At 35.3% G+C, this 26,948-nt stretch overlaps 1 protein-coding gene across 29 annotated transcripts in view; it reads left to right on the top strand.

The window, feature by feature from the left end:
* PTPRD (protein tyrosine phosphatase receptor type D) overlaps nt 1-26,948 on the top strand; it is a 2,145,367-nt gene that overhangs the window by 764,383 nt on the left and 1,354,036 nt on the right. For all 29 annotated transcript variants that reach the window (XM_067744351.1, XM_067744350.1, XM_067744358.1 and 26 more), the window contains exon 5: nt 17,053-17,094. The gene's annotated coding sequence lies outside the window, so the exon portion shown is untranslated. The remainder of the gene's footprint in view (nt 1-17,052; nt 17,095-26,948) is intronic.

Raw genomic sequence — 26,948 nt, 5'->3', positions numbered from 1 at the left:
CAGCAGTTACAGGGTCATCTCTGTGCCCACAATAAGTGGGCCGATTTTGCCATTTAAACTTGGCATATGCTCTCCGAGGTGTTGATTATTCAAGAAACCTGTATGCCCAAGTCTATTAAGCTTAAAAACTACATTTTAATGGCCCCTTATAGTCAAACCCTGTTTAATATGGCAAACGCTTGAGAGCTACTTACAAACACCATTCAATTTCATCACTAATTACTAATAACAGGAATGAAATTAGCACCTGTCTCAGCTGCTTCAGATTTTGGATTGCATTTAATAAACAGTTGAGAAAGTCCTCTGTTGCTAAACATTTACTGGGCCATTTGCATCCTGATTTTCAATGTGCTATTATGATTTATACTCTCCTATAGTCATCTGAAAAAGCATAGGACTTAAAGACAGTGTTTCTTATTTGAATTTAAAACAATGTTTTTAATACCTTACACTTTGAAATAATTTTTCAGTATCCGACATCAATTTGTCTTCTATATAATCATTCTATCTTTCTCTTTAAGTCTACTAAAACGAGAATGCTAGTGGAGTGAATAGGCATTTTCACACACAAAAAAACCTGAAAAATCGTTAGAATAAACTAACGCACAAAAAAAGAAAGTTCTACTGGTTTTAGTGATCCCTTAAAACACAAAATCTCTTAAAGGCGTGAAACCCTGGTTTCTCTAGTCATCCCTTCTGGGTCTTTGGTCTATGCTGCTACTATAGGTACTGGAGAATTTTAACATGAAAACAAGGCAATTAAATTGCAAAATTGTTCAGTGCTACTCACAACACCATTAAATAGCGTCACTTATTAATAATAACAGGAATAGTAGATTTGGGAAAGTCTCACACTCAGTGAAACCACACTGAAAGGGTGTGAGAGAAATTATGTAAAAAAGTAGTATGATAAAAAAAAAAATGTCATGAAACCATCTCATTAGTGTCCAAGGTAAATGATCATGGTATAAAACACTTCTCTATCTTTTGGACCCAATCTTTTCTATCTTTGGACCCAATCAGTTATTATACTGAGATGTGTAAGACATTATCGTCAGGATTTCAGGCCAACTGAACTCTAGATATAGTGACTTTAATCATTCAAATTGTTGTCTTTCATTTAATACAGATTTATTTTTCTAATATTTCAAAGTACATCAGGAGGCATTTTTAAAATAAAGTTTATAAGCTTTGAAACATTGTTACAAAATAACCAGAAGATGGCAGCATGGCACCTGTTTAGAAATTTGATAGCTTGTAAGTTCCATTAAGCGGAAACAGTTTCTAGATTTTTATAAATAATATCTTTCCAATCACAAAATTTTCTCAACATAGAAAACGTAATTAAGAAAAGACTGTTAGTAAGGTCTAAATGATAGCTTGACCAAAGCAGAATTACAAAGGAACAAAAATGGCTTCTTCTTTACTGAAAATAATGAAGAAAGATGAAAGAGAGATGGTAGAGGGAGAATGTCAAGGCTCTTAAAAATGTGCTTTCAGAACATTTTAAGTAGGCTTGATAGAACCCATTATGGGAAAGAAGAGACTCTTTTAAAATTCCAAACAAGATGAGCCCTGATATTGAAATAACCAATTAATTCCACCGAGGCCATTAGGAAAGAATTAAAGGTCATTATCATAATTGAACAGGTTCAAAACAAACTCCTTAAATTTATCATCTTTAAAGTCCATTTTGGCTTTTAAAAAATACACCTATTGTTTTATGATCTTTTATAGCCGAAATATGTGAACAGTTTACAAAGAACTCCAGTACACTCATTTTATTTTTAAAGTTGTAATCTCATTATAACTAACAAAATTAACTGAAGACATCTGTTTAGCTATGAAAAAATGTCTTTTAAACCTCAGGTAAGAATCCACATATTTATAATAATATGGAACATCATAAAATGACAGTTCAAGAAAACATTTTTCTATAATCCCTGAAAAGTCCATAATAAGAATTTACTGTACTAGAAGTTTTAAGGAAAGCTTCTCGGTATATTCCATTATGAACTGTTAAAAATAAAACTCAGCACATTACCTATTACGTTTTCCTGTTCATTTTATAAATTTGTGATATATACTGAATCCTCACCCTTCTACCAAAAAACTCTAGAGCCTGTTCAAACTGAACTGGTTACCCTACGTGTTATAAGACTAGTGTGGGTTTTTCACGTGTATTGGTATATTTGTGTATATCCATTTATTCAAAGCTGATTTGTTGTCTACTATAATAGTTGGCCCCATTCTAGGCAATGACTGAAATGCATTACACGTTTTGAATAGATCCATTAAATAACTATATCAGGAAAATAGAAAATATAGGAACTGAATATGAATGCCAAGCATTTTGTGGAAATGTCTATATAGGCGTTATAACTAACAAAAATAATTGTTACTATGTGCTGTTTGAATTTCGGTCATTTTTCTTAGTTGTGTATATTTGGTATAATAGTTAATCAAACATCTTTTATACATATTAAACTACCATTGAGTTCATCGTATGAAGATATCTAGTAAACTATGTTCTTCAAATAATGAATCACAGAATAACAAACAAAACACTTAGTGATTAAAGCCACCTGAGAATCCAGGCAGAAGGGAGATTATTTTTTTCTCATTTCCTCCTGCAGTGGGCAGCAGAGGCTCAGTTAGGTTTTAACAGGAAACTGAAAAACAGGGCAAAACAACTGCTCAAACAGTAAACAGGTGGTGTTCTCAGGGCTCACAGGTCTTGGGGGCAGGAAAACAAATTAGATTATGATGGTGATGATAATTATGATTATACTGATAAGTATTTTATAAAATGTTTTCCTTTTTTTTCCCCTCATTAAAAAAAATATCCATAGGCTGTATAAATTGTCACTTTTTACAGTTGAGTGACTTGAGATCCAATTAAGGTAAACCTCAGGATGGAGAGCTACTGAAAAGTAGAGTCAGGATGCTGAGCTAGATACTCCTGCCTCTACATTAGAATTAGAGGGAAATTGGGAACAGATCAGAAAAGTTCAGCGCTAAAAAGACAATTTTTGATCCTTTGGAGATGAGAAATTATTTGTATTCTTTAAGTATTCTACAAATATAAATAAAATATTTACTCAAGCTCTTAAGCTCCATGTCTGAAGGCAGAAATGGAATTGAAACTTATCCAGGCTATTTATACTGAAAGAGATTTCATTAGTCAGGATGATTAGTCCACCTTAACCTTGATTCCTACCTTCTCTTGGTAAATTCCCAGGTAAGATGTTGATCCTCCCCCACGACCCCCCCCCCCCCAGTAGGGGATCTTGGCCTTGTGAACAGAGATAACAATTCAGGATTAAGTATTTTGGAGCAAACAATTTATTATTTGGGTCTTTTTATACCCTATGAACCTCACCTTGTGTGACATCCAATGTAGTCTCATGCTTAGATGGTTATGTGCTGAGAACCTCACTGAGTGGCTATAAAAAATGGAAACTTGAATACAGGCTTATTCATTCTACTTTATGAGTCTAACCTTGATTTTGTCTCAGAGCTTTCTCTACCAGGGATAGAGGACTGGTTCCTGAAATGTTCTCATAAGCAATTCCTTTTTACAAAGAACTATACAGAGCCATAAAAATAATTAACAATACAGAGTAGCCTACATTAAATGCTAAATGTGTGGAAAGGCAAAAAATGCTATAGGAAACAGCCAGCCAGCCAGATGTTGTCCTAGGTAATGGAGTATAGCAATATACTCAGCAAAGGAATTTGAATCAAGTTCTGAAAACATCAGAGAGACATTGAAGCCTTTTGGGTAAATCCATGACTAAAGCATTGGTTTCTTCTAGTTGTTTCCACTTTAGATATAATTTTCACTCCAGTTGAAGAATATGAAAGAGTTAAATGGTTTTTTAAACAGCTTACTCCTTATTGTACATCGACCTCAGGTGGAGAAAATTATACTTCTTTAAAATTTGACCAAATTTGGCCAAATTTTAAAATGTTGGAAGCATGGAACCTACCCGGTTGCTGGTTGGTCTTTGCTTATTATCTTCCTTCCTTTAACTAAATGTTTTTTTTTTTTTTTATTATATCAGACTAATATTTTACTTTGATCTATGGAGTTAGAATAAAATGTTACTGCCTTTTAATGAAAGAACTATTTTTGGGGTCTTATTTTTTTTTATGACATGACTTTTTATAATAGAAAAATATTGCCAGGTACTCTTCTTCCATATATTAAGATATGCATAAAAGCAAAAAAGGAAACAGCTTTAGAAAAATTATAACTTCATGGTTTATTTTTACTTGATGTTAAGAATTTCTGCTAAATATAATATACAAGTTATGTAGGTTGTACAGATTTAATTTTTTTGTTTTCTTTGGAACTTTGATCTTTCCCAGGTCTTTGACCTTTTGTTGATACAATTCTTCTATCATCTTTTTCCTTATCCATTATATTAGGTGTCCCAAATCCCTTATACCTGTTATTTTTCCAGTTTCCCTTCCCTTATTTTTTTTTTTTTCTGGAATCTAATTAACTCTCTTTTTCACAAAATTTATGTATTTAGGACAGAGACTGTAAGGAAAACTGTGACAAAAGAAAATTAGCAGAGAAAATTAAATGGATCAATTAAATTAATTTTGGACAATGAGAGATTTGACTTTTTATTATTGAAATAATTCCTATATGTTTATTTGTAAATGCTTATTTGCCATCATCCTTAGTTACTTACCCATATACAGGAAAGTCACAATGTACTAATTTCAATTTGTGTGCAGCATAAAGTGTTATTTTATTTCAATGTCCCAATTCCAAATCTCATAGGCCAATTTGGACTTTGCTCATTGATGCTAATTGTTTTTTTCAACCAAGAGTATAAGCTTTAAATGAATGCATATGTATCAATAACCTTCAAAATAATTTTCACTTACATGATAATGGTTTACAGTAGGCATATAAGATGCAAATTACATAAACTATTTTTCTAGATCTTGTTAATCTACGCAGGTAGATACATTGTAAATCATATTACATCTTCAGTACAAGACATGTTGTGGCAATTAACACTTGTCTTGAGTTTGAAGAAATAATATAAACATAATATTTTGGGATAGGTGAATGTTATGAAAATAGAAAACATAGGCTTAAGCAATTGGTTTGGTTTATGTTATTGATTATGAAATATGGAGAAGTAATATATTCTCATCAGTTTACTTGGAGGAAAAAAGAACTAGAACAGTGATTCTAAAGTTCAGTGAAATGATGACATTGGAATAGTTTGGTAGCTACAAAGAAAGTTTTGAAATGTGTTGGCTTGATTTATCTAATTACCTGCCTGAATCTCTGTTATAATAGCTATAAAATTTTTGATGACATTTTATTTAAAAATTTTTTATAATTAATTAATTTTTATTATTAATTTAAAAATTTTTTGGGTGGGTTGGGTCTTTGTTGCTATGTGCTGGCCTTCATTAATTGTAGTGAGCGGGGGCCACTCCTCACCACAGTGCATGGGCTTCTCATTGCGGTTACCTCTCTGGTTGCGGAGCACGGGCTCTAGGCACGTGGGCTCAGTAGTTGTGGCAAACGGGCCCAGTTGCTCCGCAGCATGTGGGATCCTCCCGGACCACGGCTTGAACCTGTGTCCCCTGCATTGGCAGGCGGACTCTCAACCCCTGGACAACCAGGGAAGTCCTGAAAACATTTTAGATCAACAAAAAAGTTGCAAAAAATGACATAGTAAAAAAAAAAAAAAATGACATAGTGTATATGTATATGCCCATCATCCAGCTTCCCCTAATGTTAACACATGACATAGTCATAACGACGTCTTTGTACAGTTGTATAGTTAACACTTGAACAATAGTACTAATTAATCCATGGTCCTTATTGGAATGTCACCACTTTTTTCCACAAATATGTTTTCTTCTGCTTCAGAATCCAAGTAGGATCCCAGATTATATTTAGTTGCTGTTTTCTTAGTTTCTGCTAATCTATGAAAGTTGCTAAATTTTTCCTTGTCTCTCATGACCTTACAACACTTGAGTAGTGGTCAGTTTCTTTGTAGAATGACTTTTGCTCTGGGTTTGTGTGATGCTTTTCATGATTAGATCAAGGTGAAGTATTTTTAGCAGTGCCACAAAAGCAGTGTTGTATCCTTCTCAGTGCATCATATAAGGAGGTATATGGTATGTTTTATCCCTCTGGATGTACTCAATTAAGGTAGCATGTGCCTAGTCTTTCCACTTTAAATTTACTACTTTTCCCTTTAAACTAAAAAAAAAAAAAAAAAAAAAAATTGGGAGAGATACTTTAAGGCTATGTGAATATCCTGCTTCATCCAATTATTTTAGCATCCATTGTTGAATTTTACCTGCAGCAGTTATTATTGTGATGTGTACCTGATGGTGATTTTGTATTTCCCTTATTGTTTCTCTATTTATTATTATATAATAGGCTTTTTGTTACTTGCTATTACTATTAAGCAGAAAAAAAAATACGTTGTTTCTTATTTTTGTTCTTATTTATTAGTTAGGACTAGCATTCCTTCCAAAGGCTTTAGCTAACTTAGAGTTCTTTTTTCAAAACATGTTTTTAACTAAATTTTACTGGCACAGTGAGTTACATTCATTCAAACCTTCCCCACACCAAACCCTGTTCATAACATCATATATATATATATATATATATATATATAGTTATGTATATATATGCTAGTAATATACATGGGCAAATATATATTGACATTGCAATTTTCTTCTAGTTTTAAGCCACCACAGCTCCGTTAAAGAACCAACGCTTTGTAATTGCTTTGAATGAATCAATATGGTCTCTATTATGTCATTGATCTGCTAATTAAAAATTCTTAAAATAAGAAGTGCTATGATTATTTAATGATGATAAAATATCTGATGTGAGAGCTCCCTTATTAAAGTTTACCATAGCTTTGGGGGAAAAAAATGTATAACAGGAACAAAGCAAACAGTACAGTGATTTGTAATTCTAGAAGGTGAGATTAGATCTTAAAGATTCATGTTTCCTTAAATATAAATTGTGGATACTATGGTTGGAAGTTTATTAACACCAAATAAATCATAAAAAGCATGCAAACTTAATTGAAAATTATGTCACTAAATTTTCCCCCAGTATATACTTCAGAATTTTCCACAGTGTATTCTACAAATTCTAGATATTTCTGTGATATGTGAGTGCTTCAGAGACGGTGAGAAACATTTCTAGATATGTTAGCTTCTGGCTCTGTGTAGCTACTAAATGTACTGTGTGTCAAAAAATAAGAAATTTTACTTTTAGATACATGAACAGCAAATATGGCTTTGGTCATCTTGCAGTAAACCTTTTGCACTCTTTTAAGCTTTCTGTGAATCAGTCTGATGACATCATGCAAATTACATTGTCTTATTTTGTGACTCCTGCAATTATTCAGCTTTATCATGGACTCACCAAGAAGTTTTTCCCCCCACTATTTAAAATCACTAATGGATTTGCAGCTAACCTTTGGCTTCAGTCTCGGTCGGTTGCCTTCAGTATCACTTGTGTATGCATTGAGCTGATAAGTACTGTGGTTCATTTTACTCTTGAGCAAACCAAGTTTAAGGAAAAAAGAAAACAGAAAAAAAAAAAAAAAAAGAAATCAAAACTCCAGACCAATAATTACCTTAGCTTCAGATGAAGGTGGTGAAAAATCATTTGATTGCTTCCTAATTCTTGGCGAGATATAACAAAATAAGGTTTTGGGGAGGTGGAGGGTGAGAGGAGGGCCACACAGCAGAACGGAGGGGAGACAGCAAGGGCTCTGAAATAGCTTTCTTATGCTGCTTATTATGTCCTTGGATTCTTTCAAACTGCATTTTATTCTGTATTATCAGTTTGATAAAATTATAATTACAATGCATATCTTGGTTTAATCATGGATCCCTTCCCACATCAATGGCTATTCCTCAATATTCCCAGCATCATCATTTCACATTACATTTTAATTTGTTAGTTCATCAGGAAGAACAGTGTACCCTAGCATGTAAAGGATTACTCGTCATGACTCAGTAGGCTAACAAAGCTTTTGGTAAAAGGGGAAATCTAATGAAAAGAAAAAAGATTCTAGTCCTTCTAGGTCAAATTATTAGCTCAGATATTTCATGCAAGAGAGAAACTGAAAATTAATTTTTCTCATTGCACTGTATAATATACTTTAAAAAAAACTAAGGATATATAAAATACATATCTCCTATAATGAGCAAGAAAATATCATTTGAGAGTATAATACACAAACAGAATCTAAAGCAACTGTACTTTTAGAAATAACTAAGACTTAACTTTGCGTGGGAGAAAGCTTTTAATATTTCTCTCTTTTTTTTAATTTTAAAAGAATAGAAAACATCCCTGGTAACCTGGCAAGAATTTAAACAAAATGATTAAATATAAAGGAGGAATAACAAAGTCCATGGTAATATGGTTATTTACCTTCATGTATCTAAATTACATTAGTTTATTTCTTGGGCTTGTCTACTCATACCTTAAACAATGTAAATCAGTTGACTGGTGTTTATAATTACCTGAAGAATAATGTTAAACTAGGCAAGTTCTATGGAAGTAAGTATACCAACCACAAAATAATGAAATTTCCTTTCATTTTGAAGATTTCCTGAGTATTCAACATAGCATTTTGACTTTAAATTGAGAATTACCTGTTAAACAATGGAATTTTTAACACTTTTGAGGACTTGACAGTATAGCACAGTTAAGGAGGTAAAACTCCTGAGTCAACCTTTTGTGTCCTTATTTTATTTTCCACATGAATCACTCACAGCTACTTATGCTCATTGTAGAAGTTCTTCCCCAAAGACAGCATGTACTGGATGGAAGGGTCAGTACTTAGGGATCCAGTTTTAGGTCTGCCATTAATTACCCACGTAAGACTAAACAAATTCCTTAACTTCTCTCAGCCTAGGTTTCATGTTCTGTCAAGAGTTTGAGAAAAGATTCCTTCAATTTCCCTCAATAAATTTTTAATTTACCTCAATTTTGAAAGGTCTTTGTTTTTCAATAATTTTTTAAGTAGGCAAATGTGTTCCTTCACTCAGTGGGTCTGAAGGAGTTAGGGATTTTTAGAAAATCTTAATTTTTATCTGCTTTTTCAATTATAACTTCAATAATGGCATCAAAATATATTGTAATGGCCTATCTATATCTATACATATGACAATAGACTGTATATCTTATGTCATCTAGCATGTGTTTACTAAGAGACTGCCATGTTCATTTGTGCATGTTCATACATACACACACACACACCAGGGTATATTTCTGGAGAAAGATTATCTAAATTGAGATATGACAAATAATAGAAGTTAGCTAGTAGATAACAGGGGGAAGTAGTATTTTTAGGAAAAAGGAGGGTGTAAAAACCTACTGGACAGAAGGAATAGCCCTTTTGAGAAATTCTGAAAGTTCATTAAGGATAAACTTCGACTTCAAAAGTTTTAACCTAGTTTAGGGAAAGGAAACTAATATTTGTTGAGGGCCTACTCGGTTTTAGGCAGTATTTGTTGAGTTAGACTTGTTCTGTTATACTTGTTCTGATATATTACATATCTGCATGTAGCTCTTCAGAGATTCACATGTAACACTTTAATTAGGCAACTATTTATTATTGGTCAAAATGATCCAATTTAATTTTCTTCTTCCAGTCTCACCATTGCCATTTATTAATGAATCACAGTTAGCCCTTATTCCTGCCCTTGGAGTATCCTCTTTGTCCAGGCTTTTGTATCATCTCCCTTCTGATATGCAGATAGTATTTTAGACAGTGACTCATGTACAAACCGCTTTGGGCTGATTCTGTTAAAGAATGTATTTCCACCCCTCCACAGTGGTACTCTATTTCTCTTTGTGTACACACTTGCAATTTATGCTTTTCACTTATTTTAATACATTTTACAAAGAATAGTAAGGTCTTTCTTTAAAATTAGTGTAAAATATTGATGTTTCTAAAATTATATATTTATATTCAGGAGGTATATTTATTCTTTGAACTATTCCTTTAGCTGTGTGTTTGTACACACACATATGTGTGTTTGTATGTGTGTTGGGGATAGGTAGGGGAAAATGGTACCAGACATACATGGTCTTTTTTTCTCTTCTCAAATAAGAATTCTAAACTTCATTTAAAAAGTATTTTGATCATCTCATTTTATGTAGTATAAGATCTGAAACCCAGAGATAAGAGTGTATCTAGTTTTCTTCCGTAAGTTCCAGTGCTCTTAGAATAATACAGGTTAACCACGATAGCCTATCGTGAGCTTGTATGTGGCAAGGTACACGTTTATTAAACTGCTCTTCAGTGGTGTCCAAAATGTCCTCACATGGATGCTCAACTTAAAAAGTAGTTTTAGAGGATGACTAGAAAATTGAATTTATACCTTTCAACCGCGAGGATTTGAGAAAGTACTTACTATTTGGAAAACCTGTGCATAAAATTAGCTGGCTATTATCTAGTTAACGAGTAAGGGCTGCTGTCTGGTGTGCTGCGAAGTGGAAGTGAACGACTGTTGGCAAGAGGATATAAATGGTGTTTTATGAGGTTATGTTGATCTTTTTGTTTTCAATTTAAGATTTTGAAAAAATAATTTTAAAGAAAAGGAAACATCTAGTGTAAGTCACCATCCCTATTCTAACATGTAACAGCTGATTAGGTTATTAAACTAATATGTTCAGTATTCTCTTGCAAAGTAAAAGGATTAGACTGTTTTGGATTTTTTTTTTTTTTGCACATGAAAAAGGAGCAACTAATAATAAATGATTCTATGAAACATAGTTAATTTTTTTATCCATTCAACAGATGTCTTCTTAGTGCCTATTATGTGGCAGGTTGTGTTAGGTGCTAAATAAAAGAACTTACAAAGCAACGTCCCTTCTGTTTAGGAACTGATCAGTACTTTGGAAGAGACTTACTTTTAAAGCAACAGTTGGAGTACAGGGTTATGGGTACAGGAATGCAAGGCATATAAGAGATACCTATTTTAGGGTCATATAAATAAGCTCAAGAAAAGAATCGAAAGCGGGATGGTATGAGCTGAGCTCAGAGAACAAGGAACAGAATATGAAAAACACAGAAGTGAAAGAACGTAACATATTCAGGGAATAGCAACTGTTTTTTTTTTTTTTTTTTGGAGTGGAAGGGTGATATGAGTGAATAGTGGGAAATGAGCAAGATAGGAACTATTTACTTCATGAAATGCCAAAACCAAGAAGTTTATATATTGTCTTAGGTGATGAAAAGCTCTTTTAGGACATTAGTGGGAGAAGGACAAACAGAATTTATGCTTGGGGTAATATGCCTATTATAGAATAGAAGATGGATTGGATGAGGAATTAAAGAAGAGAGATTAATTAGAAGATTCTAGCTTCTGGCTGCTGTATAAAACTCCCATCTACCACTCTTCTTCCCTAAAAAGTTTAGGTATAGAACTATAAATACTCAAAAATCAGTGAACCCTTAGATTGAAATTCTAATTATTTAATTCTACAATACAGAAAAGGATGTCAAATACTTTAAATGACTTGCAAACCAGAGGGTTTCCAACAAAGTTAGAATTTAGGACCCTGATCTCCTCGTTCTCAAAAAACACATATTAAAATTCACAAGGAACCAGCCCTTAAGCTTCATAGAAATATTTTACCGAAAGTATTAATGATGATGTGTCTGTGTTAGCAGTACCATAAAACAAGTGACCTTCACGGACAAAACTCTCTGTGGTTAAAATTAAAAAGACAAAGGAAAATTGGATCTGATTATTAATGTAATTAGCTGATGATCCAGTGGTGTGTCAGATCCTAAATGCTAGTTATTGACTGATGATAATGGAGCATTCACATCTTCAAACTGGTGCTCAAGTCCTGCTCTCAGAAATAATGAGAGAGCTGCTCCCTCCATCCTGCCTCCTTGCAAGGTGCTAATGCCACATTCTGAATAAGGAGGTGCAAACCCAGCATACAGGCAGTGCTGCTCTTGCGCCACATTAAATCCACTGTTTTGTTTGCTGCTGCTGTAGGTTCTGTTTTTTTTTTTTTTTTAAATTGGGCATTTTTGAAGTGCTGTCATGAATATGATGGGGAAAGAATATTATAATCAACCCTTCTTAAGAATTGCCAGATTTACAGTATGTTCATAAACCTCAAACAAACAAGAAAATATGTTGAGTATAACCCACTACAGTGCTTAACATTTACACAGAATCTTTTTTAATAACCATTTTGAGGCTTCTGTTGGTGTCTATAACATTTAAAGTTATAATTTGGCAGCCATGTTGCTACTGGCTCCTTCAAACTAAAAATTTCAGTGTCTGATAAATAGAAATATAGAGAGCGACCACTTTATAGGTACATATATTTATTCAGGTGCATGACTTTAGTGGGCTGTTAAACTTGATAATATTCACTGTGAGATTATTTAATCATCATCCCCTTTGAGGATAAGCGATTTGCCCAAGAACATAGGTTACTAAATAGTAAAACAATGTTTTATTTCTGAAAATAAGGATTTGCTAAAGAGTTTAGCACTTGGCAATCATGGTACAACAAGGTTTAGACTGTTCTATTCCAATAAAACAATGCATGTACCTCATAACAAAGGGGATAGATCAAAGTATGGAATATTCTTTAGTCTTTATGGCTTATGTCATGAGATGCTTGGTGATACCTCTGTTAGGAAATAAAGGAAGACTACCACTTGATCCTCCAAATGAGAAAGGAAAGTTGTAATTGGATGTCATCTTTGCCAGTTATTTTGGCTGTAAAATAGACAGAGGCAGTTCATTGCAAGAGTGAAGCAGTTGCCAGTTTGTAGTCACAGATTATAACTGTGGAGAATCTCTTTCTCCCTGCTCCTTCTGAGGTAATGCAGGACTCTGCTGAAAAAACTTATGTCTACTTCTTGGAATTGAATGTTTCACTAATTTATAAAAGGAGACTCTTCATTTTAGGGGGAGCAAGACTAAAGGGAATTCCTGAGTTTGGGGGTTTAGTTTTACACAATGGAATGCTGTTGTATCCTGAAGTGTTCGCCTAAAACTGTAAAGGTCACTTTATATTCCTATGCTGTTAAATTGTTTTTGAAAATACGGTTACAAATTAAAGCACAATATTTCCTTATCTGTGGGAGCAATTCAGTTTCTGTATTATAAGATATTTAGCGTGTTTCCATTTTGCGGGGAGACGGGCTGGTGTAAATAACACTGAAATGGATTATCAGGATACATAAATGTTTGTGTCAGCATATGTTGATACGTCTTTTTGAGAGATTTCCAGAAGTGAAATAAGTGGGTGAAAGGGAGCAAATATCTTGTAGAGTTTGATATGTGCTGGAAAATCGCTTTCCAATTTATACTACCACCAGCAATGAGTGAAGATGGCAATTTTATCACACCTGTTCATCACTATCAAAACAAAATATCACAAAAGGCTTGCTTTATTAAAAATGGTATTATTTGCTTTTTGCAAACAAATTCCCTCAAAGATAGATATAGGCCAAGCTCTTCTCAGTAATTAAAATCTTTCTGTTAGACTCTTTCTTTAGGTCAGGAGAGAATCACTTTGAAAGTACATTTGGGGAGGCAGGAAACGGAAGCTATGTCCACTGATAGACAAGCCCTTGAAACCTGGAAAAATCAGGAGAGCATTGGTTATGCAATAAGCCCATAAAAGAGAAAGATAAGTATTAAATAGAAAATGGGAAAACACTGAAGATAATATTTACTTCTGTTGCATGTTTGTGTATAGCTGCAATCTAACTTTGGAAATTACCAATTGCATTAGTTTTCTAGAGCTGTCATAACAGCATATCTGTTGAACTTGCTCCTGAAATTGGGTCATACATCAGTAGGGAAATGAAAATGGAGTGAAAATTTTCTCCGAGATAGGTTGAAAAATTAAGTCATTTTAAGGACCTAACATTTAAATAAGGTAATGAGGAGTAACTCTGCCGCACAGTTTTTTGTTGTTGTTGTTGCGGTACGCGGGCCTCTCACTGTTGTGGCCTCTCCCGTTGCCGAGCACAGGCTCGGGACGCGGAGGCCCAGCGGCCATGGCTCACAGGCCCAGCCGCTCCGTGGCATGTGGGATCTTCCCGGACCGGGGCACGAACCCGTGTCCCCTGCATCTGCAGGCGGACTCTCAACCACTGAGCCACCAGGGAAGCCCCACATGATTGGTATTTTAAGCTGAAAAATTTTTTCTATGGAGGCCTGTCCTGTGAATTGTCGGCTGTTTAGCAGCGTCCATGGCCTCTAACCACTATATGCCTATAGCACCCTACACCGAGCTGTGACCAAAAATGTCTCCAGGGATTGCCAAATGTTCCAGGCCACGGAAGTGGCAGGAGGAAATTAGCCTTGGGAGAAAATGCCTGAGTTAAAACAGTTAAATGATGTCAATGAAATGATGATACACCACCTCCCCTTCACCACCATCAGCAGATCTAAAAAAGAGCTGCTGGTCGAAACATAGTTTTCCAAATATATTGTCTATCAGGTTTGATATTTAGAATTTTCCTTATTGAGTCTATAGGTGTTGTATTCTTGTCTTTTTTATTCTTCCTTTTTTTTTCCATTTTCTCATCTCAAGTCTTTTTTTCCCTCCTAATTCTAGCCTATGCTAAGTTCATTTAAACCACTATTTTAAAATGTCTCCTCCCTTTCCTCCTGCAACTTATTTCCATTTATAGGAGTATATGTTCCTATCAGAAAAATCAGAGCAAACACCCTTAATCCTATCTTTAAAACCCCAATTATTCCTACTGGCCAGAGGAATGGAGATTTTAGAATTTGGGGATTGTTTTTGCTGTGAATCCAGCCCTGACTTTGTTGATACCATGTTTTTCTGTGATAAATTCATTAGAGTCTGGCTGTAATGCTGACTGTCCAGAGTTTCGTACTTTCTCTTCACCCTATGCTTCTACTCCCATGGATGTTAGACAACTGGATCCTTGCTTGGCTGGGGAAAACTTTAAGTGCCTCCCTGTCATTTACCAAGGTTTTCTGTTCCTCTAGTCATGCCAGACCATAAGTAAAACACAGAACATGGAATGATAGCTTTTAAATACCACTTAAAATACCTCATTCCCCTGCCAAAACAAAACAAAACAAAAGACAAAAAGAATGCCACTTTTACTTTGATTTCTCTGAATTTCTTTCATGAATAAAGTTTCATTTTTTTTATGTGTTTCTCAGTTATTTCGCACTTAATTATAATTGTGTGACTATAAATATAATTGTATTAAAATAGAAGAAATATTGGGCTGGCCAAAATGTCTGTTTGGGTTTTTCCATAGCATGGTACCAAAAACCCAAATGAACTTTTTGGGCAACCCAATACAAACTTTTTCATACTGAGAGATGAATAGACTAGAAAGCATGAGTTAAAATATTTTTTAGATATTTAAATAATTTAATATATTTGAACTATTTTTACTTTTCAAACATTTCATAGTTTTTAATAGCTAATGTGTTTTTGGCACGTCCTATGCCCTAGGAAGGGTTCTAAGCAATTTATTTGTATTAACTCATTTAATCTTTACAACTTCATTGTAAGTGATAAACTGAGGCTAAGATAAGGTTATGTACATTGTCTAAATCCAAACTGGTTAGTAATCCAAGGACCAAAGTTCAGCTCCCGAAAGTGTGAAATTCTAGTTTGGGCCATAAAATTTAAAAGATAGCCTAAATGTGTGTGTGTGTGTGTGTGTGTGTGTGTGTGTGCATGTGTGTGTGTGTGTGTATTTTTTTAAGCAACAAAATCCTGTCACTAAGCATTACCTTATGTAGACCTTTCAAGTGAGAGAGGAAAAGTGTGTACGAATGTGTATGTGTTTCTGTATGCACTTGTACATGGCTACTTGGCTAGAATAATGGCTGAAGGAATGTTATAGGCAATGTGGAGTCTTGGTTTCTTCCCATCGCCCAGAAATTCCTGAGGCATTACCATATAAAAATGAGAACTTTGTAATTCAGAGTTTGAATCCAGTTTACTGGATTACCACTCCAGTGCCTTCTAGAACTAAATTCATTTAGGTTAGTGATCTTTACATATGGAAGAAAACATTATATTTATTTCTATTTTATAGGTGCTATTTATTATTCATGGTTAAATTTTTATCCCAACATACTGGTAGAGGTCACAAAGGAAGTTTTTTTCTCTGTTTTTTTTCCCCCACATCTGGAAATTTCAGGCAGATAGAATGTCAAAAACCATGAATGAAGTAAGTGGTTCTTTCATTTTGCATTTAATTGAAGTCCTTGTAATTAGTATTATCACATTTGCAACAAGGGTTCTTAGATTTAGATCTGTCCTTTTATGTGGGTGAGTCTCTGGACATATTTGGAAATGTGTCACTGCATCTAATAGAATAATAAAATACAAATGATGGAAATATTGGGCTTTAGCACAGCAATATGTGATTCTGTTTCCTCTTTTGATTTCTAAAATACTCCAGTTCATTTGAACATATTTACATCTATTATCTGCACATATTTTAGTCTCACTACCTGAAAGTTTGAAACATTATTACTGTGAAAATGATTCTCTGTTAACTTTAATTGGTGCACTGATGCCACTGTTTGATCAATAAATATTCTAAGGTTTTTATTATTATAAAACCTGTTTAACCTGCCTCTTCATCTTCCTGTTTTGAACATAGTAATTCATTTAGGATTTTTGAAAAGTGGTGTCTGAATTTTTGCCTAAATTTGACTTTTATGTATCAGGAGCTAAATTTGCTTCTATATTTCTTTCTGGGAAAAAAAATATTTTAAGACATAAAGGAATAGAGCTCCTTTGGAGATTCAGATTGAGAGATATATCAGAGTATTTATCTCTAGTCCTTTTTTTCTTAATGAACTTCATCTAAAAAAGACAAAAGATAGACCATCTTTTTGAAGTTAATGGGGAGATACCCATTTTGAGCAATGGTTGAGGTTTAAACCATGTCTTGTTTTATGTATTGGTATATCTCAATCTGTTTGTAATACTAAATATATTAATAAAACTATATATATTTTTTACAATAGGTTCCTGTCCTGAGACCACAGCAGGATGTGCCTTGGACAAAGGTATGCACATTTAAAATATATTTCAAATTTTCTTCATGAGTAAAGTATAAAAATGTTATAATAATTACATTATTGTCTCAGGCTTAGATATATGGAATTATAATACATGTTTATGTATATGATATATACTCTTTCATCTGGCAAAATATGATTCTAATGGTAAAGTATCAGAATAAAATATCTGATTATTAAATACATAGCATTGCCTGGCCACAGAATGCCTTAATCCACACAACCTATATTCAAAGGACTATTGTCGCTAATGCTCTTGCAAGTAAAACAGTGGAACTATTCTAAGGCTGATGGAAGGTATTTAACACAGTCTTTAATGACGCTGATGAGTAAATTACTGAAATAGGATATAGGTCAGTTAAATTACCAGTCAAGAATTACCTAAGAGTGTCTAGGTTTTGGTGAATCAAATGGTGAAATTAGTTTAAAATTACAAATCAGTGTGAAAATAGGAAGCAAACAGGAAAATAAACACACACGCACAGCTAAATAAGTATATAAATGTGCTATATGAAAGATAAGGCGGCCAGTATAAGGCTGATACAGGATGCCTATGATTTCCTACCATGGGTAAAACTGATAGCTAGTGGGAACCTGCTCTGTAGCACAGGGAGCTCAGCTAGGTGCTCTGTGATGACCTAGATGGGTGGGATGGGCGGAGGGTGGGAGAGAGGGGATGTATGTATACATATAGCTGATTCACTTCATTGTACAGCAGAAACTAACACAACATTGTAAAGCAACTCTACTCCAATTAAAAAAAAAAAAGGAACAAAGAACATTATAAAGATCAAGAACTGCAATAGCCTTGAATCCTAAGAGGGAGCTGAAAAGAAAGTGTATATAATGAATAAAAAGTACTTGGTGGGAGCTCTGAGTTAAGACCAAAGGAACTAAGATTGTCAGGGACTGTAATGGAGAAAGGCGAAGACAGATGAAAGTGAAAATGAAACTCACAAATAGAAGCTATTAAAACTCACTATGGAGAAAGCATGAGAAGACTTGCTTGAATTAACACGTGAGGAATTTAAGTGATAAAGTATTGATAGAAGGTTTGATGTTGTTTATTTAGAGGTATTTAAGTATCAAATGGATTCACAAATGTCTGATTATAATTTCTCTAAAGCTTCGCTAGATCATTTCCTCTACCTGGGGGTCCTTCCAACCCCACACAGAAACTGGCAAGGCAGTTCTTTTTATTTTTCTGCATGATAAAGTAATTTTATATTGAAAGAAAAGTTGTAAGTTGGTTTGTGGTTATAAGAAAAATGTGGCTATATGCACTAACATGAATAATAATTGATGTCTATATGCATAGTTTTGGGGGAAATATTCTTATATACACATTTATATTTTAAATTTGGCTCTAAATATATGGTGTGTGTTCCACATTACCCTTATATGAAAGAATAAGCTATTCATCTGCATATATGGATAATTTTCTGAGATTTTAATATTGAAATACACTTAGTTTTTTTCTTGACTCTTTTTCATATGTTTTTCCTCTTAGTCATTTTCAGTCCCTATTCAGAGATGGGTATGACTTTAGAATATGCAAGGAAAATATGCCAGCCGATGTGCTCTGCCAGACAGAGAATGAATGTCTCTAGGCACAAATCTCTGTTGTGTCAAGGCTTTGGCATGACATTTGGCAGGGAACTAAATCAAACATAGCACAATGCAAATAATCTCGGTTTCCCATAGATGTACAGCCTCAACCTCGAGCTGGCTGTTAGTCATTTCTCCTCTTTCCCCTGATATTCCAGGGAGCAACATTTCTGGTAATGAACTGAAAACTAGGGCATTTCCTAGGTGTTCTCATAGTGTGAGGAAGTGGGAGGATTGTGGCTTTGGAATTGGACCTTCCTGAGTGTGAAATGCCACTTTGTCATTTACTAGCTGTGGAATTCTTGGAAGGTTCCTTCAGATATAAAATGAATTTAGTAATAATTATCACAGGGGTTGTGTGGCTATTAAAATGAGGTAACTGTCCTAAAGCACCTCTTATACACGCTACATAATAGACACTTAATAAATGTCCTTTACTCCTTCCCATTTCTGTAATGAGTTCAGTTTTGTGTTAAATTTGTAAATAACCATCTCCATCATTCTGTGAAGAGAAGAGAAATGATTCTGTATTTGTAAGCTTGAGGTTATGTAAGCATTTGCAGTGTAATATTTGTCTTTATCTTTGTGTACTCTTTTTGGTGAAGGAAGTGTTGTGAACTTCTTGATCATTTTTTATATCAGTTCTTTTTTTTAAAAGATTGCATTTGAGGGAGTTCTGTGGCAGTCTAGAGTTTGGACTCGGTGCTTTCAATACTGGGGCCTGGGTTCCACCCCTGGTTAGGGAACTAAGATCCCATAAGCCATGCAGCGGGGCCAAAAAAAAAAAAAAAGATTCATTTGATACAAAGGGTCTTTATATTGTACAAGAGCAGGTTGCAGGTCTTTGATTTAATTTTAGGCCTTGTTAGTGTGCTCAAGGATGAAAAACCACATTGTAAAATGTAGACAGGGGCTTAGAAAAATTGCATTTCCATAGCACACTCAAACTATCTTAGTTTAATAGTTCACTTCAGCTTCCTTATTAAGAAATTACTGTGTGTCATGTACTGTGTTAGGTGCTAAGGGTGCAAAGAAGAAAAAGATAGAGGTTCTCTGCCTTCAGGGGAATTATAATCTTAGAAGGAAGGAGACTTGGAAACATGTCATTTTAAAAATGATGTGTGTAACATAATATAGGCGTGAGGTGCCAATGAGGGGGCCCTATGGAAAAATCATTCCAATCAGTCTGGTTCCCTGGAGGGTTTGACACTCAGGTATCTTGAAAGGTGATGATGAATTGGTTGGTTATCAGTTGAATGTAGAGGCATAAGGAATGGGAAGATGTCAAGAAGAAAGACAGGAAAATCAGTTAGGAATCTGTTGTCTGAACTAAAAGAGAGAGATGGTGGTAATAAAGGTATAGACTTGGAATTGGGAAGTGAAGTCCTCCCACTTTGTTCTTGAAAGTATAGATTTAAGATATATTTGAAAGTTATTTTTATAGGAGTAAGAGGTTTCATAGTGTTTTTAATAACATGATGATAGGAACCAAATTAACTATTAAATCGTAGGGAAACTGTCAAATAAATATTAATATTTAAGACATGTTAAAGCTTCTAAAATTCATTATTTTGAAGATTATTTAAGGATGCTGTGTTCTTAAAAATCAGGCCAAACTCTGCAACAGTATTATAATACCATGCCTCTTCTATACATGTGCTTTTATACACATATTTATATAAAACACAGAAACACAGAGATACTCAAATGATTATATATATGATGTGCTTTTGTTAGGGGATAGGGTTCAAGGAAAGCACACAGAAAAAGACTGGAAAGAAACACATCCAGCATGATTAATGGTGATTATTTCTGTGTGGTAGGTATATGTGTGACTTTTATTTTTCTTGCAATTTTATGTTTTACATTTTATATAATGAACATGTTGAACACATTTTATGTGACTCCCATGAGTCCTGCCTTTGTGTAATTCCCTCCCATTGAGTGTGGGCAGAACCTCTGACTTTCTTCTAACCATTGAAATACGGAGAAGGGGACAGGATACCCACTCCTGTGATTATGTTGTATGACAAGGGTGATGAGATGACAGTCCTACGTGTACATTACATTATATAAGAATACATTTTGTTAGAAGACTGGTTCTTTCTCTCCTGCTGGCCTTGAAGTAAGCTGCCATGGTGGGAGAGGGTCTAAGGAGAGGGCAACATGGCAAGAAACTGAAAGCCTCTATAGCTGGCAGTGGCCTCTGGCTGGCAGCCAGCAAGAAGTCAAGGATGCAGTTCCTACAGTCATCAGCTAAATTCTGCCAACAACCTGAATATACTTGTGTTATATAAAATATATATCTGCCCCCAGTTCCTGGCTCAGAACTCCTAAAACTGTTGTCATTTCCTAAGAGCACTAGGAGTATCTTTTGTTCTAATATTTGGTCTTTGACCCCAGTTTCTGATGCAGAGCTCCTAAAATCCTTTGGAATTTCCTGGGAGACAGGAGTGTTTTTTTGTTCTAGTGAAGTGACTCTTGGTGGGCTCCGAGATGGCTTCATGATGGGGGCTGGTCACCAAAAAGACCAAGCCTCGATTAGAAGCTTAGAACTTTTGGTCTCTTCTCCCATTTTTCAAGAAGGGGGAGAGAGGCTAGAGATTGAGTTATGATTGATCATACCTATATGATGAAGGCTCCAAAAAAATCCCCCAAATAAAGGGTTTGGAGAGCGTATGGGCTGGTGAATACATCCATATGCTGGGACGGTGACACACCCCAACTCCATGGGGACAGAGGCTCCTGCCCTCAGGACTCTTTCAGACCTCACTCTGTATATCTCTTCATCTTGCTGTTCATTCACACCCTTTAATATACTTGTAATAAACCAGTAATCTAGTAAGTAAACTTCTTTCCTGAGTTCTGTATGCCACTCTAGCAAGTTAATCAAACCCGAGGCTGAGGGTCATGGGAACCTCTGATTTATAGCCAGTTGGTTGGCAGCACGGGTAACAACGTGGACTTGAGATTGGCATCTCAAGTGTATGGGGGGAGGAGGCAGTCTAATGAAACAGCCCTTAGTCTATAGGATCTTTGCTAAGCTAACTCTGTGCATAGGTCCAAGTCATGCCTGGACCTATGCACAGAAACTGCGAGATAATAAATGTGTGTTTTGAGCTGCTAAATTTGTGGTAATTTGTTATACAGCAGAAGAAACTAATTGCTACAGACTCAGCTGTGTCCTCTCCAAATTCATATGTTGAAGATCTCACCCCCAATGTGACTGTATTTAGAGATAGAGCTTTTAGGAGGTAATTAAGGTTCTATGACCTGAGGGTGGGGTCTTGACCCAATAGTATTGGTGGTCTTAGAAGAAGAAATCCTACCTTTCCTCTCTGCATCCCTGCCAACATTTGGTGTTGTCACCGTTTTTACTTTAGTCATAGGTGTGCAGCAATATCTCATGGTAGTATTAATTTTCATTTCTCTAATTGCTAATGAGTTTGAACATCTTTTCATGTGCTTATGTGGCATCTGTATATCCTTTCGATGAAATACCTGTTCACGTGGTTTTCCTGGCTCATAAATGGAGTGCTGCTTTTAAACAGTTGAGGTTTAAGAGTTCTTATGGTTAGTGTGTTGAGTAATATGTGTATGATGGCTGAGAGGAGATGGTGGAGAAGATGAAGAGCTATTATTTAGAAGTCCAGATAGAGAAACAGTCAGAAAGTAGTTTTATATATAAGAAGGAAGCCCTGGCAAAATGTCAAGAATAGAAATGGATTATAAGGATATGATAGTCAAAGATATGGGAGTAGATCTTGGAGGACAGCTTCAAGCTCTTGCGTTTTCCTGAAACACAGACTGTCCCTTACGCTCAAAAATTTCACCGTATGTTAATAAAGAAAGGCACTTCCATTCCCTGGACTTGAAATTTTATATAAAATACTGTTTTCTCGTTTACCATAGACCTTCAATACTACTAGTATTTGAGTGATTTCAATAAGATCTATGAATTTTCTTCAGTGGGAAAATTAAATTTATGTTTGGTGTGTGGCAAAGACAGGGATACAGGAAAGGCTTGGTAGGGCTACAATCTGGAACTCATGTTACCCATAGAAGTAGGGTAGATATTCTGTAAGGAGATCTTTCTCAAGACACTGTAAGAAATTTCAGTTCAGAGGGCAAATCCATTATCTGGGAAGGCTGTTGATACAGCCATGGCAGTTCATTAAAGCAGTAAATATAGGGACTTTAACATGAACAAATACACAACATCAGGTGGGAGGAGAAGGAAAGAAAGCAATATCTTAAAGTGTAGAAAGACTAGAGCATGTTTGTCTGTAGAGGTATCCATTGGCAAGGTAACAATTCATCTGAGAGAGACATTGATGGTTCAAAGATATCTACCTCATCTTCTGATCTTTCTGCAAAATTTAAAATATGGTACTGGTGCAAACCAAACAGAAGTCCACTTAAGGGAACAGGGACCAAGAGGCTCCCCTGCTGTACTAACACTAACCCTATAGTTGCTGGGTTTTGGGGACTCCTGGAGGGGAGGCCAAGTCTGCAAAGACAGTGGGAGAAAGGGGGTTTGAATCAGTGCCTATTTACCAACTCTATATAAGTACTTTGATATTTTAATAACCAGTGTAGCCAATACCAATACCAAATTGGCCAAATACTACCATGGACTATATGTCTATTACTAGTGGGTCTCAGTGGAACCGGCTAGGAATGGAATGACTAAGCAGAATCAACAGGCCTGCTTGGTCACAGATAAAAATTGGGAGAAGAACAGTAAGGACCTACTGTATAGCAAAGGAAATATACTCAGTATCTTCTAATAAACTACACTGGAAAGGAATCTGAAAAAAATATATATATATACACACACACACACGCACATACTCGTATATATGTATGTATAACTCAATCACTTTGCTGTACACTTGAAACTAATAGAACATTGTAAATCAACTATACTTCAATTTTAAAAAAAATCAGGAGAAGGATTATTTTTGACAAGTATCTTACTGTTGAGATTAACAAAATTGTTTTGGTAGAAGAGTCTGAAATACTGAAGATATAAATATCTATCTTTCTATCTATATTTTTTACATTAAACACTACCTGCTGTCCTCTGGCAAACCCACTTTCCTGCTGGATGATGTCATTGCTACCTTAATCACAGTTGGAGACCCCATAGCATTTCAGTCCCTTTTTGTTGTTAAAATGTCTTATTTTTGTTGTTATGCAATTGTTTGGATTATCTCAAAGTTTCAGCCTAATATTTGATTCAGAGATCTTCCCCTTGCCTGGGAACAGGCTAGGCTTGATGTCCTATTGGTTCTGTATGTTTTAGGGGTTGTGGGTAGTGGTGGAGGTGAGTGGCAATGAAGGAATAGCCAAAGGGTGCCAGAGCACCCTGGTTTCTCAAATCCCTTCCTCCTTCCCTGTTGTTATTTGTTTGGGTTGGGGCAGAGGAGGAAGAATTGAATATTTCCATGTGTGACTACCCTTGGCAGGTGGCTATCCACCCTCTTTTGGTTGTCACTGCTGCTGTATTTCTGGCATTCAGTGCTTTCTACAAACCTGGAGTTCACATGCTCCCAAATAATGCTTTTGGTGGTTCTCCAAGGTACCTCTTGAGAGCACTCTGATATAGTTGCCTAGTGTGTCAGACCTGGCTGAGATTTGGTCTCTTTCTACCTCTCCTCACCCCTCATCAGCCTCCATCATACATAGGTGGTCACATTACAGACCACCTGTGAGAACATACCTTGGTTCCCTGTTGCTCTCAGATGAGAATTGCCTTAAACTAAAAGGAAACATTAACACAGAAGTTAATTCTGTGGAAGTAAAAGAGCCTATCTGTTTTCTTAAAATAAATGGTGTTGTTTTCTTTCAATAGGAGAAATTAAGTCTGATATGGGAGAGTATGATATATTGAGATACACACACACACACACACACACATATATATGGAGAGAGAGAGAGAGAGAGAGAGAGAGGTAGATATAGATATATACCATTTTTATTCTTGAGATATGAGAGCTGAGTAGTTCAAATACAGCATGAGGATATTAGGCTGTGTTTGTAATGCACCCAGTCAGGATTATTTGGTGACTTTTCCCCAGCAGTGCCAGATGTTCACCAGAGGAAGAGTGCTATTAAAATCATCCAGGAAATGGCTTCACATGGACTACAGACTGTGTTAGGAGGGAAGTGAAACCAAAGTAATGATGATGGTCTTGTGGAAAATGGAGAAGTCAGGATTCTCAGTTATGATGAGTGGGATGGTCAAGTGTATATACATGTTTTTGGAAGGATAGATTACCATCTATATCCTATGTAGTTTTTATAAAACTTCTACAAGGTAGGACTATCCATATTTAGATGGGGAAATTGAGTTATAAAGTTTGGCAGGCGAATTCACTTTTGACTGATTGTACATCCCATATTCTTTCTATGAAATGATAATGGTTAATATCGAAAAAGGGAATGGGATTGGGATATAAGTTGGTTATGATTAAAGAGTAATTATTTTATAATACGTCATTGCTCTTAATTTCCAACTCCTTTAACTTTTGCTGAAATTGTCTTCTTTACTGAGAATAATAACTGACAAAACCCCACAAAATCTATATAAAAATATCTTTTTTCAAGTGCATAAAGTTTGTGTTTTTAGTTGCTTATGAAAGATTTATTTAGCCTAGAAGCTGCTGTGTTAAAAATCAAAGGATATCAAATTTATACTTCCCTACATATTTTGTTTTATCCTAAAATTTAAATAGTTTTGTGTGCACATAGCAGAGCTACCATTTGCATGAAACAACTAAAAAGTAAATATTAAATGTTTTCAAATAGAATATAAAGCTGTAATTGCTTGGTTTTCTTTGCTCTTTTACTCTTTCTATTATGAATAAGTGCTAAGGAAATGATCATAAAGGGAATTCCAGTAAACTGCTCTGTCTTTATTATATTGTCTGAATTCCTATGAAGTTTGCTGATACACTAACTAGACTATCCAAGTGAAAATAATTCTGTAATAAACATTTTTTCTAGAGCTTTGAAGAAAACAGTGATTCCGTAATGGTGTTTTATGAAACACATTCTTATAGAAATGCCCCAGATAAGATGGACTCCATGGAAAAAGGAATTTGAGAAACACTGTTTACCACGCTCCCATATACCACATCACCCTATGGGAGGTTTAGCTTGTTTATCAGCATAATAAAGACATTGAAAATTTCTGCAGTGAGAAGTTAATAATTTTGTGCTATAAAAGCTTGGGGCCAATATAGCCACACAGCAGGCAGTACTTTTTAATGCTTAAGAGTGTGTCTTTGGAGTCAGACTGAGTTTGATCCCCTGCTCTACTATTTGTTTTTATAATTGAGGTAAAATTCACATAATATAAAATTAACCATTTAACATGAACAATTCAGTGACATTTAGTACATTAGCAGTCTCTATTCACAACGTCTGTCTAGTTCCAAAACATTTTTATCACCCCAGAAGGAACTCAGTACCCTCTGAGTAGTTGTTCCCCATCCCTCCTTCTCCTACCTGCTCCATGATGACAAATTGGATGGACTTTTTTACTTACCCTCCTTGAGAATCAGTTTTCCTCTTTATTCCTATAAACACAGGAACGGGGGGCTTCCCTGGTGGTGCAGTGGTTGAGAGTCCGCCTGCCGATGCAGGGGACATGGGTTCGTGCCCCGGTCCGGGAGGATCCCACATGCCGCGGAGCGGCTGGGCCCGTGAGCCATGGCCGCTGAGCCTGTGCGTCCAAAAATCTTAAACACAGGAACGGCTTTCACCTTATATGGTGGTTCTAAGTAGTCAGTAAAATAACCCTTACACTGCACGTAGAACACTGTATGTATTAAATACATGTTAAATAAAATGTTAAACTTATTGGATTCTATTCAGCATCCAAGGGAACAAGTGGTAAAAAAGCACTCTCAAAGAAATGCTGATACAAGTCAGCAGAACAGGAAAAGACTGAGAGGAGCTGTAGACCTTGGATTACTTAGATCTCACTGATAACCTGGTGCTCCAGAAAACTGACAATTAGCACCCATGTTATCTCTCTTTACATATAAAGGTTTAGAGGTAGAAGTTAGCGTAGAGAGCTGCTGAGGGAAAGAGGGAATTTCCCAGGAACCCCTGATCTGAAAATTAGAGGAATATAGAGGGATTTTTGATAAGGGAATCCTTTTCTTCAAGAAATGAATGAAGGAGATGGAACAGCTAACAGCAGCTCTAACCTAGGCCTAATT

The sequence above is a fragment of the Pseudorca crassidens genome, chromosome 7 (genome assembly GCF_039906515.1).
Source record: "Pseudorca crassidens isolate mPseCra1 chromosome 7, mPseCra1.hap1, whole genome shotgun sequence".
Taxonomy (NCBI): Eukaryota; Metazoa; Chordata; class Mammalia; order Artiodactyla; family Delphinidae; genus Pseudorca; species Pseudorca crassidens.
The sequence above is the reverse complement of the archived record's forward strand: the minus strand, read 5'-3'. Positions and strand labels throughout refer to the sequence as shown.